The sequence below is a fragment of the Macrotis lagotis genome, chromosome 1 (assembly GCF_037893015.1).
Source record: "Macrotis lagotis isolate mMagLag1 chromosome 1, bilby.v1.9.chrom.fasta, whole genome shotgun sequence".
Lineage (NCBI taxonomy): Eukaryota > Metazoa > Chordata > Mammalia > Peramelemorphia > Peramelidae > Macrotis > Macrotis lagotis.
Window position 1 is genome coordinate 843,520,891 of NC_133658.1, and position 6,000 is coordinate 843,526,890.

The 6,000-nt window shown below is 35.6% G+C and overlaps 1 pseudogene; it reads left to right on the top strand.

Annotated features, from left to right (window-relative positions):
• Window positions 1-2,611: 2,611 nt before the first annotated feature.
• On the top strand, window positions 2,612-3,585 carry LOC141490666 (ankyrin repeat and SOCS box protein 13 pseudogene; annotated as a pseudogene).
• Window positions 3,586-6,000: the final 2,415 nt, after the last annotated feature.

Consider the following 6,000-nt stretch of genomic DNA (forward strand, 5'->3'; position numbering starts at 1 on the left):
CTCTTTCCATAGTTTCAAAAGCATTTTCTTTCTTTCTCCTTCATGTTGCATATAATATAGCATTTTATATCTAAATTAAATATTCATTTGGAACTTATTGTATTATGTCGTATAAGTTATTCACCTAATCCTGATTTTTGCTAGACTTTTCCAGTTTTCCCAGAAATTTTTGTCAAATAATGAAATCTTCTCATAGGGTTTATAGAATATAATACTTGCTTTTGCATGTAACTTATCAGATCTATGCCATTAATCAACTTTTTTAAATTCTTTGATCAGAACCAAACAGTTTTGATAATTAAAACTTTTGTTCTATAGTCTGAGATTGAATACTGGTAAGCATCCTTTTTCCTTTTTACTTTTTTTGTAAGTGTGATTAGGGCAGAGATAATTCATAAAACAATGGATAATTGCTGTAATATTTCAAACATTATAAACTAGTAGAATTTATACAAGAAATCTAGATATAAAAATGAAAGAGAAAGAGAGAGAGAGGGAGAGAGAGATTTATTAAATATTTATGCCGTGCTAGTCCCTGTACTAATATAGAAGATCCAAAGACAATCAAACAAGATAGTCTCTTCCTTCAAGAAGTTTGTTTTCTAATCAAAAAGATAAAAGAGAAACTGAAAACAGGGAGAGAATAAAAGGGACAGAGGCAGTATGAGGTAGGAATTACTGAGATATAAGTAGCATGAAGGCCCATTTCCCAACAAAATAAAGAGAAGCTCAATATCAGAGCCCAGAATGATTCAAGTGGAAATATCACTGTATATTTTTTTATTATTCAGTCATTTTTCAATTGTGTCCAGTCTTTTGTGACCCTCTTTGGTGTTTTTGTGGCAAAGGTACTGGAGTGGTTCACCATCTCCTACTCCTGTTCATCTTACAGATGAAGAAACTGAGGCAAACAGGATTAAATGATTTGCCCAGGGTCACACAGCTAGTAAATGTGTGAGTCCATATTTGAACTCAGGAAGGTGAATCTTCCTGACCTTTGGCTTGGTACTCTACAGTGCCATTTAGCTGACCAATTAGCAAACTAAGTCTAACCAATAAGAAAAATCAAGGTACAACAAAGGATTTTTATTTGATAAAATATGAATTGTATTATCTTTCTAAAAAATACAAAATGAAACACTTTTTCCTTAATTTGATAGATAGCACTTATTTGACATATTTAACAAAACTGGATCTTTTAAAATATGGAAAGGAGAAGGGAAAAACACAAAATAAAAAATTAGCACAATCTTATAAAAATAATGTGAAAAGTGTTACAATAGTTTAAATTTAATTTTTTAAAAAACCTCAAGGGACTCAATAAAATTATAACCAAGTTCAGAGCTGCATAATAATGAAAAGATAAGCAGTTTTAAGTCTTAGGAATCTTATTAACTCAATGATCAACCACAAATTCAAAAGTTTCAAGATAAAACATGCTATACATCTCTCTAGATAGAGCTGATGGTCACAGAATGCAGATTGACACATATTTTCTTTTCCTTCTTTAATTCTTTCTTTCCTTCCTCTTTTCCTCCCTTCTATATGGGTATTTTCCCTCTTCTTCTGAGTAGAAAAAGTAGTATACTCTTTTTATAGAGTATACTATTCAAATTATCAACCTTTCTACTTCTTTACTCAGCTGTTGTTCAGTTGTGTCTGACTCTCTGTGAACCCTGTTGGCATTTTTGGCAAAGATATTGGAATGGTTTGTTATTTCCTTCCCCCAGTTCATTTTACAGAAGGGAAAACTGGGACAAACTGGGTTAAATGAATTGCCCAGAATCACCTATGTAGTAAGTGGTCAATGTCTGGTCAAATTTTGTCTCAGGTCTTCCTGGTTCTTGACCATTATTCTATGGTTTGTAGTGCTGAGCCCCTTTCCTTCTCATTTTTTTATTAATATTTTCATTAATATATTAATAAAATTAATATGCTTTTCATTAATTCCAAAAATAGTCTTGTTTTTTGAATTTTATATCTCTTTGGATTTATCAAACACTGTACTTCTGTGTTCACTTCTTTATGCTATGTCATATAATAATTAGGGTATTGACATACTTTGAGATTATGCCATATAAAGACTAATTAAAGAAACCAGGTATGTTTAGCCTCAAGAGAAAATTTAATGAGGCAGTTTTAAAGAACTGGAAAGGTTTCAATGTGGAAGATTAGACCTCCTTCATATTCTTTTTCTTTTTTCCTTCTTCCTCCTCTACCTCTTCTCTCTCTCTTCCTCTGGAAGAACTAGGAACAATGTCTAGAAATTGCAGAAAAGCAGTGTCATTGACTGGGAAGCTATAGAACAGATCCACTTCATTCTATCTCCTTTCCTCCAAGTGGATGAACCTAGAGAGTATCACATAAAGATTGAACTATAAATTGGGCTAGGAGTTTCTCAGTTCTCTTCAGGAGAGTTCATTTGGTGGTTAATATCAATGATGCCTATTCATTAAAGACTTACCAAAGGAGATGCCCCCTAGCCTCGGCGCCCGGGGATAGGCCGGGGATCGGGCCTCGCGTCCCCACCGCCGGCCTCCTCCTGTCTCCCTCCCATCCTGTGGGGGGAGTGGGGCAGGCTGCTGTCCAGGTAGGAGACTCGGCAGACAAGATGGAGCTGCGGAACGTGGATGGCTCCTTTGGAGAAATAGGATTCTGGGTGGATCAGACACCCGTTCATGAAGCTGCCCAACAAGGGGAAACCTTGCAGCTTCAGCAACTGATTGAGAATGGTGCTTGTGTCAACCTGACCACGGTGGACTCCATCACACCTCTGCATGAGGCTAGTCTTCAGGGTCAAGCACAATGTGTGAAACTTCTGCTGGCCGCTGGAGCCCAGGTGGATGCCCGGAACATTGACGGCAGTACCCCTCTTTGTGATGCCTGTTCCTCAGGCAGCATTGAATGTGGGAAGCTGCTGCTTTCTCATGGGGCAAAAGTCAACCCACCACTGTATACTGCATCTCCACTACATGAAGCTTGCATGAGTGGAAGTTCTGAATGTGTGCGTCTTCTCATTGATGTCGGGGCTAATCTAGAAGCCCATGATTGCCACTTTGGTACCCCATTGCATGTTGCCTGTGCAAGGGAACATCTGGATTGTGTGAAGGTGCTGAGCCAATGTGAATGCAGCGAAATTACATGAGACAACTCTTCATCATGCAGCCAAAGTAAAGAATGTAGACCTGATTGAGATGCTAGTTGAGTTTGGAGGCAACATCTATGCCCGGGACAATCGAGGAAAGAAGCCTTCTGATTATACTTGGAGCAGTAGTGCCTCTGCTAAATGCTTCGAGTATTATGAAAAGACACCTCTGACATTGTCACAACTTTGCAGAGTGAGCTTGAGGAAAGTTACTGGAGTCAGAGGGCTTGAGAAAATTTCCAAGTTGAATATTCCTTCAAGGCTAATCAATTATCTTTCATACAACTAAAACAAAGACAAGGAAGACAGAAAGGATATTGGGATTTTATCCTATGTTGCTATAATTTCTCTTCCCAACACCTGGCAGAGAAAAATGACTTTTGTTTCTGTATTGGTGTTAATATCATATACAGAACATTTCCACTTGGCCCTCTGTTCTATCAGAGAAATTATTTCAAGTGAAATAAGAAGGCACTAACTCCTCGCTCAGCTCTTTATACAGATATGCTTCTGGGTTACTGATACTGAAATTTACCTATTCATTTTCACAGTCACCAAATTAGTGAGTGGAAATGACATTGCTATAGTCTGGGCTTCCTTTATTTGATGAACTTCCCCAAAGTGACTCAAATTATAAAGTTGAACTCAGAGCAGAAAGGGAAATGGCAGTTATGGATATCTTTATGGAGACTTCTTCTTCCCATACCTGCAGGAGCTCATGTTGATTTTTTTTACACTAGTATAGCAGTCTCTTTAAATCACTGACAGTAGGACCTTGAAATAACTGTTCCATAAATACCCTTCCACTTGTATTCTCTATTTTGCACAGTAGCAGGCTACACAAAAGCCCACTGAGATTAAAAGGATTTCAGTTTCTCAGGAAGTTTTTCATGGGTCTGAGTTGTAGAGAATGATGACTACAGCCTGGTAATGATATTTGTATTGATTTAAAGGAGTTAAGTCCACTGTAGTTTATTTCTAGACTGAAGGACTGGTGAAGAACAGCTTATTAAACATTTACACAGAGGTGGGAGAACCCATGGCCTTTTAATGGCTGAAAATTTAGCTTTTTTCAAGGTGGTTCTCTGCCTCACAGATAAAGTTAAAACCTTCTCATTTGAAAGTCTTAAAAGTCTAGTTAGTTCACTGTTACAGGAAATGAAGATAAAATAAATGTCTTGTTCATGTTTCAGCCCCTTTCAACTAAAAACTCTTCTTAATGTCTAACAACATTTGCACATAATAAAATGCCCATAACTTTCCTGATCCTTGGTCACCCCCAAATCCAGACTTCAGTAAAAGCTGTTGGTACATAAAGGAACAATCTTATATTTAATAGTCTTTTTCTTCTAATGAACCCCAAACACAACAGGATTCCAGGAATAATTCTCAGGATATCTTTGAGGTGGGGAAAGAGGATCTGTTATGTTTTGGAAAGAATGTAAACTTTGAAATAATACCTTTAAAAAAATTCAAAAAAAAAAGACTTACCAAAGCTGTACCCATTGGTACCTCTACTTAGTTAAGAATTTGATACCATAACTCTCAGGTTCTCTATTTTTTATTGTGCTAGATAAAAATCCATCTCAGATAAAAGTTTAGGATTATTAAAATTCCAATGTAGAATAGAATACCTTTGTAACTAGAAAATTCTTGCTCAGTAGAGGTCTACAATTCATGATTATGTAGCCATTTGACTAGTTTGTGGAAGGAATTCTTGTTCTTATACCATTTTGATTAAATGACTCTGAACCCTAAACTCCACACACACACACACACACACACACACACACAAACACACACACACATCAAATATATCCACATCCACATATGAACAGTGTGAACAATTAAAAATGGTTCTAGAATTAAAAAGAAAAATGGGTTCAAGAATATTCTTCCCTTAACTTGTTCAGATTAAAATCTGATATCTAAAATTCATTAATATAGATTCTTTTCCCCAACAGATGAGTATTTTTTTAAACTTGAACTGGTAGTTTTCTTTTTTGTATTTTATTTTTTCCAATTACATATAAATATGGTTTCAACATTCATTGTAATATTTTGAGTTCCATATTTTTCCTCTCTTCTTTCACTCCCCAAGATAGCAAGTAATCTGATAAATGGACAATCATGTTAAACATATATCCATATTAATCATATTGTGAAAGAAGAATTAGAACAAAAGAGAAAACATGAGAAAGAAAAAAACAAAAGACAAAATTTTAAAAAGTAAAATAGTATGCTTTGGTCTGCCTTCAGATTCCATAGCTCTTTCTCTGAATTTTGATGGATTTTGCATCACAACTCTTTAAGAATTGACTTAGATCACCGAATTGCTGAGAACTAAGTCTATCATAAATGATCATCACACAATGTTATTACTTGATAATTTACTTGAGAATTACCTTTTGTGACCCCTTTTGGGTTTTCTTGGCAAAGGCACTGAAATGATTTGTCATTTTCTTCTCCAGTTCATTTTATAATTCATTTTCTTTTCCTTTCTCTTTCCTTCCCTTCCTCCTTCCTTTATTTCTCTCCATCCATGTTCTCTAGTTCTGCTCACTTCACTCAGAATCAGTTCATATTTTTCTGAAATTCTCCTGCTCAAGATTTACTCCTTTGCATTCATATATCACAACTTTTTCAGCAGTTCCCTAATTGAAGGGCATCTTGTCAATTTCTAATTTTTGAAACTACAAAAAAAGAGCTACCATAAATAATTTTTAGACATGTGGGTCCTTTTCCCTTTTAAATGATCTCTGGGATACAGACCAGTATAGTATTGCTGGATCAAAGAGTATGCATCTCCAAAGGTCTCTCATATTTAACTTTTCTAAAATTCTATTCACATTCTT